Source organism: Sinocyclocheilus grahami, unplaced genomic scaffold (assembly GCF_001515645.1).
Source record: "Sinocyclocheilus grahami isolate Dianchi unplaced genomic scaffold, SAMN03320097.WGS_v1.1 scaffold599.1, whole genome shotgun sequence".
NCBI classification, from domain to species: domain Eukaryota; kingdom Metazoa; phylum Chordata; class Actinopteri; order Cypriniformes; family Cyprinidae; genus Sinocyclocheilus; species Sinocyclocheilus grahami.
This window is the reverse complement of record NW_015505778.1, coordinates 526,534-536,478: the sequence shown is the minus strand read 5'-3', so window position 1 is coordinate 536,478 and position 9,945 is coordinate 526,534. Positions and strand designations below refer to the sequence as shown.

General features: G+C 34.2%; 1 pseudogene; it reads right to left on the bottom strand.

Annotated features, from left to right (window-relative positions):
- Window positions 1–3,247: 3,247 nt before the first annotated feature.
- LOC107557322 (tankyrase-2-like) overlaps window positions 3,248–9,945 on the bottom strand; it is a 10,726-nt pseudogene continuing 4,028 nt past the window's right edge.

Here is a 9,945-nt window from a genome sequence, read left to right as displayed (position 1 = left end):
CCAAAGATGATTACAAAATAATACATTTAATGAAAAAAATCCATACAATTTTTTTATTCCACATCCAGCCCAAAACCACGCGCAATTTGGAAGCAATGAAAACAAATATAGCGAATGTATCTATGTAGGCTATGTGCAATTAAACATTATGTGGAAAAAAAGGTGAACAAATTAAAACGATTGCTTACCATTTAAAAGTAGAAGTAAAAAAAAACCAAACACTAGATTAACAATCAAATTAATAAAAAGAATGACTTTTTACATGCAAAATGCATATACTATTGTGCGCTGTCTATTGCAGTGAAGTCTATCAGATACTCAGGATGAGCCTTTATGCAAAATGGAAACAATTGTGTGATTTTCGAATGTTTGCATGTAAGGATACAACCGTAAAATGCAAGGCATGCAGCATTAAACTGTGCTTCTGTTTGAATCGCTTAATAGGACAAATTCTCATGTTTAGAATAACTTGGGTCGTGTGCTTTTCCTGCAGCAGCTCACTCTGCATCCTTTGCTGTTTTCCAGATGCACTTTGTCCGCATAAATTAGTTATTTACTGCTGTAAAGTGACATGACTGGTGGATGTTTTCTGTGCAAAGTGGAAAGACGTGATGAATGGATAATCAAATTCGTTGTTGATTATTTTCATTTCATTTTCATGATTTTATCTATTAGCTGTTGCAGCCCTAATCAGAACAGCAGTGAATGCAGGTCTTGGTTCACACACCGTGGAAGAGCATGCGTTCATTGGCATGGTTGTGGTTCTCCTCAGAAACCTCCTTTCTGCGATGCGTGTATCTCTCCTACAGCTTCTTGTTGCACACCTTCTGGATATGACTGAAAAGAAATGATTTGACCACTTTTTACCACAGTTTAGCATTAGTTAATCTACTGTAGATTAATTTTAATTTGTGACCCTGGAGCACAAAAGCAGTCTTAAGTCGCTGGGGTATATTTGTAGCAATAGCCAAAAATACATTGTATGGGTCAAAATGATCAAGTTTTCTTTTATGCTAAAAATCATTAGGATATTAAGTAAAGATCATGTTCCATGAAGATATTTTGTAAATTTCCTACCGTAAATATATCAAAACTTAATTTTTGATTAGTAATATGCATTGCTAAGAACTTCATTTGGACATCTTTAAAGGTGATTTTCTCAATATTTTGATTTTTTTGCACCCTCAGATTCCAGATTTTCAAATAGTTGTATCTCGGCCAAAAAAATGCCCTTTGTTACACTAGTTTTTGGTCTGACATCAGCATTAGTTTCAGTTGGATATAAAGGTTCTGAATGTAATTTTCCTTAAGTGAACTGCTAGTGATGACAGTGAAAAAAAAATATTGTGATGCGCTCACAAATTGAACACAACACTTTTACTATTCTAGTGAATTGGTTCATCATAAATGGTTATCTTTCTCAGATATGTGGTACTAGAAAATCTGATTCATTCTAGCGAATCGATACATCCTAAATGGTTAACTGAATTATTCTTGTGAATTAGTTTATCCTAAAAAGGGCTAAGATATTTTACAAAGCTTGACATATTCCTGTTGTGGCCCTGTTATGTGAAATGTTTTTAGTAGCTAAATTTATCAAAAATTAAAATCATTGAAAATGGCCTGGATTAAATTGACCACAATATACCAATATAAAGTATGCGTATTATTTATTTCTAAACACCCCTTTTGAATCAATTTAATTTCATGTGGACCTTTATAATTATGGAAGGTATCTAAGACTTACTGTCAATGTTACAGATATGTTTATTATTGAAAAAAGACCACGAAACATGAATGCACATGTAAACTACTGCACACTCTACCTTACGGTAGAGTTTTATATAGTTTAGATAAAAAACATACATTTTGACAAAAAAGAGATTGATGTCATACTTTATGGAAAAAAAAACACTTTTAAGGTTGAAAGTTAAAGGGTTAAGGCTGTTGTGTTTAGGACAGTCATGGTTTGCTATATCGTTTATATCGCAGTATGAAATCATATCTGCCCAGCACATGAATGCTCAAAGTGATTTACGTTAGACTGGTAAAGAAACATGTATGAATGAGAAAATCAAAAGAGGGACATGCTTGATGCTAAAAAGAGTTATTAAATGCAATAAGCCATGAAACATAAAGCCGTCTGTGAGGTCAGAGTGCTGAATTGAGCTCTCTTTCACAAGCTTCTTTCACTAAAATGGTCAAATACACACAAGATTTTCAAACATGCCCATCATAGAGAGTATGTCAAGTAAAACACATTTGTTTGTGTCTTATTTAATAAATGTAAACAGTTGGGAGAAAATCAGACGTGTGTAAGGATATTGGATTAGGTCTTGACAGCAGCCTAATAAAGCTGCTGCTGTCTGTGTGCCTAATGTTCATCAAACAACCAAAGAAACGGAGAAAATCTTTCACTGCTTTTGACTGAATAACTTCAGTAGCTTCAATAAAAACGAGTGTATATTTAATTCGTACAACAAAGATTATGCACCATTTTATTTTTACGTTTGATTATTCAGCAATACTACAAACTTGTACCGACACTTAAAACATATTAGAATTTAGTTTTTGTCTTGTAATATTAATGGATTTCTCTGTATCTCATCTGTTCTAGAGACATGACAGTTTTATTTATCAAGCAGTTCATTCTATTTTATTTTATTCTGAAATATGGTCTTGAATGTAATGTGTGAACAAGAGAAAACAATGACCAAAATCGCAAATAAAAATCACAATATCCATTAAAAGAATAGAAATGTGATTATTCTGTCCATATTGCACAGTTCCAATACACACACACACGCGCACACACACACACACACACACACACACACACACACACACACACACACACACACACACACACACACACACAGGTTTGTTTTTATGGTTTATGGGGACTCTCCATAGGCGTAATGGTTTTTATACTGTACAAACCGTATATTCTATCGGCCTACACCAACCCTACACCTAAACCTACCCCTTACAGGAAACTTTCTGCATTTTTAGATTTTCAGAAAAACTCATTCTGAAATATTTAGAAAGAAAGACTGACAAAAGAAGCAGATCAGAGCACCAGTTTGAAACTTTAATTGATTCCCTCACCTCTGAGTTTTCACACATATACATTAGTGCCCCACTATTAGCATGTGTGAAGACACATAAAGCCTTCTAAAATGAAATGGATAAGGCTAGCGCAATGTAGAGTTTTACACTAAGATCACAGTAAGATGCTGTGATATGATTATGGAGCCCCTAAGGGGACATGCTGATAAAAAGAAAAAGAAAATATGAGAAATTGTATTTCCGTGCACAAGACATAAAAAATAAATAAATACAATTGTATCCACTGCTTGATTATGCTTGATTACAGTTTGAATAAAACTGTTATATCATGTTTCTAGAGCAGACAAGACAAAACAATTACAAGATAAAACTAAATGAAAACAAAAAAACAATATCTTAAGTGTAGATACAGGTTTGTAGTATTGCTGAATAATCAAATGTAGAAATAAAATGGTGCACATTAGTCTTCATTGTATGAATTAAATAAAAAAATTTGTATTTATTAAAGCTGCTGAAGTTATTCAGTCAAAAGCAGTGAGATATTCTCCTTTTCTTTGTTGTTTGATTGACTTTAATGACACAGACAGCAGCAGGTTTATTAGGCTGCTGTCAGTTTACAGGGGACCTATTATACAAAATTCACTTTGACATTGTTTTTGAACATAATTATGTGTCTGTTGTGTGCGTACACAAAAAATATGGTAAAACGTATTATTTTCTCCATAAATCATAAACAATTGCTGCATCCCGATTCACATACTATCCATCCTAAGTAGTATTTAAAATTAGAATTAGTGTGTCCCAAATCATAGCATGATTTGAATAATGAGTATCCAAAAGGATTCCGGATGGTTTACTATTTCCAGTGGAAATTCGGCGTGTAGATCAGCGTGAATTCAAGTGCTTTCTCACTGAATCTCCTGGCGCTGTGTAGTAACGGTGTGGCGTGATCGAGATCAGCCTGCAAGTATACCTGCCCGGAGCTTGTGCTGCGCTGACTATATTGCTTCCGGGTTCTAATAAGTTTCAGAACGTTTTTCCAAGTATGGCCCTTCATGACATCATGAAGGGCGGAATTAATTCCTTGTATGGGCACTTCTCTCAGAAGAGCACGTACACACAGCAACCAGAGCGAGAGCAAGAGCAGCCCATCAACGTGCTTCTTTCGGGTTACGGAAGTCGTCGGCAGTGCTGCACAGGACTTTGAATGTCACCCCTCAAAATGTCACCTTTGTACACCCCTCAAAATGTGAGGGGTGTACTCACTTTTGGGAGAACTTAAATATGATAGTAATGTACCAAATGAGAGGATTCCCTGTGAAATATCTTTCCTTGAAATGTACATGAAAATGTACATTTGTTGATTCAAAATGTTGATTCAGTAGACTTTTACACTATAGACTTCTGTGATTCAGTGAAACAAGGAATAACATGTATACAAAACTGCGTTCCCAATTGAAAAAAACAACAACAAAAAGTTGTTCAACTGTGGTTAATAAACCTGAAAGAGCTTGATGAATGTTTTTCTTCATTTCAGTAAAGACCAAAAGCTTGTAATAATAAGACTACATTTATGATTAGATAACACGTGAAAATTGGCCTACTGTACATACAATTCTGACTCAAAACATATTATTATTATTATTACTATTATTATGTGAAATCATATATTATTCCATAAATTCATCACACAACATTAATACCACAGGGCAGTTGGATGCTTGATTTGGACTGTTTGATGTAAAGTTGTTGACTAGTAAACGCAACGCTATGAAGTAGTTCCAGGTCTGTCGACCACAGTTTTAGAAGTTTTCTCCCAATTATTTCAGTTACTTCAAAAGTCCTTACAGCCTACAACCGCAAAAGGACCAAAACCCACAAAGATATTGACCAAGCAAACGAATATAAAAAACATTGGGATAAAAATGACAAACAATTTCCATGTTTGAACAATGACTTGAGGAGAGGTAAGTATGGTATTCATGGAATAATTGATCAATAATGCTTGCTTTGTGTCGTGGCCACATTATCACCTCATTGAGACCACCTTTATCTTGCAAGTTCACCTCTGCCCCGTGTTGCAGCAGATATTCAGCCACCTCCAGATTATTATAGTCAGCTAATCATACACATAAATCAAACACCACCATCATGAAAATATCCTATTTAATTTTTGTTCTTCCATATTTCAGGTATTTTACTCTTTATTTGAACACTTGAGCCTTTAGAATAGGACTGACATGATCACGAAATGTTGAAATTTTGTTCATGTTATGTACAGTGTCAGCCTGACACATACAGTTTAGTTAATTCAATTTATTCATATTAAACTTGGTTAAAAGAAGCCTATATGATTTCCTTTAGGGCTTTGCACAGAAATGTTAAATATGCATATAATAAAAATAGAGGCTGTCGTTAGTATTAATGTCCATTAGACAGGAGGTTTTCAAAAGGGTCCATGAAAATGCTAAAAACAGGGTCAAATTTAAAGTATCAATTACATTTATTTAATAAAAAAAAAGTACATTTTCACAAACTGAAAAACATGCTGGAGTTACTAAATAGTTTTACTAGTGCTGTCAAACGATTAATCGTGATTAATCGCATCCAAAATAAAAGTTTTTGTTTACATAATATATGTATCTGTACTGTCTATATTTTTTTGTATATATAAATACACACACATGCATGTATATATTTCAGAAAAATATGTTATCTTTATATATTAAATATATTTATATATAATATAAATGATATGAATATAAATATAGACATGTAAATATTTTCAAAATAAATATAGTATGTGTGTGTATTTATATATATACATAATAAATATACACAGAACACACATTATGCAAACAAAAACTTTGATTTTGGATGCGATTAATCGCGATTAATCGTTTGACAACACTCATATATTTTAGTCAGGTATCGTATCGAAGTCAAAATTTTGGTATCGTGACAACCTACTGTGTCTTGTATACAGTAGTAAGTGAAAGCATCATAGTCTGATCCACACCTACCTGCCAGGTGCAGCGGGGTGGAATGCTGTCCCTGCGTGTCTCGACAGTTCACGTTGTCTGGAGCGCAGAGCTTTTTAACGCGAGCTACGCAGCCTTTCTTGGCGGCGTCCAGCAGTGCTGCGTCACCCCTGAGCAGATGCTGAATGTCTGTGTCTCTGTCCTTCACCAAATCCAAAGGGGTGTTTCCATCAAAGTTCATCTTGGTTGGGTCGGCACCATTCTGTGTCAAGGAAGTACTTGGTTAGCGCTAAACAAAGTTTGCTGCCATTGACAGTGGAAATGATTCAAATGATTCAGTTCAAAGACTGAACAGTGGATTTCAATCAGAGTTTTTCAATACCTGAAGCAGCAGTTTGCAGATCTCATATTTGCCCTTGGCGGCCGCCTCATGCAGTGGGGTGAACTTCCACAGGTCAGCCACGTTAACCACAGCACTATGAAGGACAAGGAGCTCAGCCACCTCATAATGCCCATAGGAACAGGCGTTGTGCAAGGGAACCAGACCATTATGTAGCAAAAGACATGAGCTTTACTTGTGTTTCTTATAGAATTCAAGAAATTCTTATACTAATTACAGTAGTAACTAAATAAGGCAATACTATTTCTGGAACTTATTTTAATGTTTCACTATTTATTTAAGATTTTTGTAATAATTAATTTTACTGTATTTTATTTATCTAACAATAAATTTGTGGCTGTACTCTTAAAACATTTTTTTGTCTATTTCATTGAATAAGGTGCATGTCTGTTTCATGAGAGAATATGTAATATATTATATTTGATGTACTTTATTATTATTTTAATGCCACACCACTGTATGGAGGCCCAAACCTGCAGAAATTCAAAATAAAAAAGGCATAAATGACTTGATAAAACAAAGAAAAAGTTAAAAATATATACTCAGGACTAAATGTAATCAAAAAATGTATTGTATTTCTTTTATCAAGTCATATATTCTATTATTCATGTTCCTATTACTACATTCTATCATTCATTTATTTTCAATTTCTGCAGGTTTGGGCCTCCATACAAGAGTCACTCGTTCGTGAAAATGCAGCCAGTGAAATAGTAAGATGTTTTCTATTCATTGTTTTTGTATTATTTCATAGTAAATGTACTCATCTCATTCGATTCAGACTGCAAGACTCTGGTCAATCGTGAAAAAATATCATTCATTTTGCTGTGGCTTTGCAGAGGTGCACATCTCACCCCTTGTTTTTAGCGTGTACATGGGCTCCGTGCTGCAGTAGATACTCCACCACAACCACACGGTTGTATCCCGCAGCAAAGTGCAGAGGTGTGGACTGCCTTCCCTCAACGTCTCTACAGTTCACGTTCTGAAGAGTACAGAGCTTCTATATGGAAAAGTAAAAAAACAATATATCAGACCTAATGTTGAAATCTGGTATAATCCAATTCATAATGATTTACAACTACATGGGAGAAAAAGTGTCCTTACCTTTACGACTTCCAGATCTCCCGATTTGGAGGCTTCTAACAGCTGCCTGTTTGTATCTGAGTTGCCTTTAAATGCTCCTTCTAGAAATCAAAAAATATTTTCTATAACCGCAAGCATGGCACTTTAGCACTTTCCAGGGCTCACAGTGTGAGTGTTTCACTCGCATATGAGACTAAGGCTAGATGTATGTTAACTGTAAAAAAAAATATTTTGGAGCATGTGGAAATGAAAGCCCCCGTGGATCCTTAAGAAGTCTAAAAAATTCAGTTGTATGACATTTAAGATCATAAAAAGTCTTAATGGTATAACAAATGTCTTAATTATTATTTATATATTAATTATTATATACAGTGTACATTTTGTTTCTTAATAAATTCAATAATTTTGCTTGTAAATGTCTCCTTGTGTCCCTTTATTAAGAAAACACACCTTATTTATAGATACATTCGATATATTTTTATTGCACCCCTGAAGTTTTTTATGCACTACTCAATTTTTCAACTCAATGTATAATGAATCAGCATGAACATTCTGCTAAATTTCTTTTTTTGAAATTTCAAAGAAGAAAGTCATACAGGTTTGGAAGGACACGTGGGTGAGTAAATGGAGAATCTGAACTAAATGTCACCTTGCAGTATCTCCTGAATGCTTTCACTGGAGAGCTGGGAGGGTGAGAAGCCCTGTAGGGAGGTGATGAGCAGGTCACATCCAGCACTCAGGAGCACACGACATGTCTGCGGATGGCCGCAGTGAGCCGCGCGGTGCAGCACTGTCTGACCCAAGTTATCAACCACATTCACCTGCACAAAACAACCCGCTGACAGGACAAAGCTGCAAAATTTACAGTACAAAACAGCAGCAGTGGTTGCCAGAACTTTACAGTAGTTTAAGAGACACTGGATATTCAACAAGGATGGGACTTGGGAAGTCACTGAATCATGTAGTAATGAAACATGCATTACAAAAATGAAATGGTCCAAAATTTCATGTTCAATCATAGATTTATGTATTTTCATTCCTAGAGGCAGATGAAATGAATGTGATGTTTAAAAACATCTGTGAAGCCTGTGTATAATTGAGTATGTTTTACTGCAGCTGTGAAAAATCTCACTTACTTTCGCCTCGAGTTTCACCAACACCTCGATGATGTCATTGTGGGACTTCTCAGCGGCAAGATGCAGAGGTGTGAGGAAGCTGTGTGAAAGATTGAAGTCATTACTGGGGATGATACAAAGTCATGTGCTAAATCCTTTGAACAACGTGACTGACTGACTCACTCTTTATTCTTCTCATTGACGTTGGCTCCTTTCCGGAGCAGCAATTCACAGATCTGTTTCCTCTTGGGATAGGGCGATGTGGAGACACAATGCTATCAAAGACAATCACAGAGTCCTATAAAACCCTAATCAAAAATGTTCTTTAGACACTCAGTGTTCAACTGTAGCACTCACAGGTGTTCACAGGTGTGCAGATAGAAGGTCTTTTTTAATGTCTTCAAATGTGGCTCATCAAATAGGATTTTAGAGTTGGAAATATGCTTTTCACAGATATTGTTTTAAGAAAATTTGAAATAAATTGTGATCAAAAGAAAATATTTTTGTTGAATTTCCAGAAAAAAAAATACTGGTCAGTTTAGGGTCAGTACAATTTATTTATCTTTTTTTTGAAAGAAATTAATACATTTATTCAGCAGAAATGCATTAAACTGATCAAAAGTGAGAGTAAATACATTTACAATTCTTAAATGCCATTCTTTTGAATCCTGAAAATTTTTTCATGGTTTCCACAAAAATATGAAGCAGCAAAGCTGTTTTAAACACTAATAATAATAATGATAAGAAATGTTTGTTGAGCAGTAAATCAGCATATTAGAATGAATTCTGAAGGATTATGTGACACTGAAGACTGGAATAATTCAGCCTTCGCATCATAGGAATAAATTACATTTAAAAATATATTTATATAGAAAACAGTCATTTAAAATTTTAATAAAATTTCACATTATACTACTACTACATATTTAATCAAATAAATGCAGACTTGGTGAGCATAAGAGACTTTCTAATAATAATTATTTATTATATTTAATGTATTTATTAAATGTGCTGATAGCTATTATATAGCTATCAGCACATTAGATATATATATATATATGTATGAATAGTTCATTTGCAAAAATGGATAACTCTGTTTTTAACAATTCTCAAAAATGATGTTTTTTCATTGTGTATTCCAATTAATCTCAATCAAACAGCAGTTGTGTTATTTTGATTAGGTTAAAAAATAACAAAAAATTACAGCTAACTAACACAATAAAGCAAAATAAAAACATGATTACATGATAAAAACATGAATTTTGAAAATTTAACAAAACGGAGTCATCTGGTTTTGCAA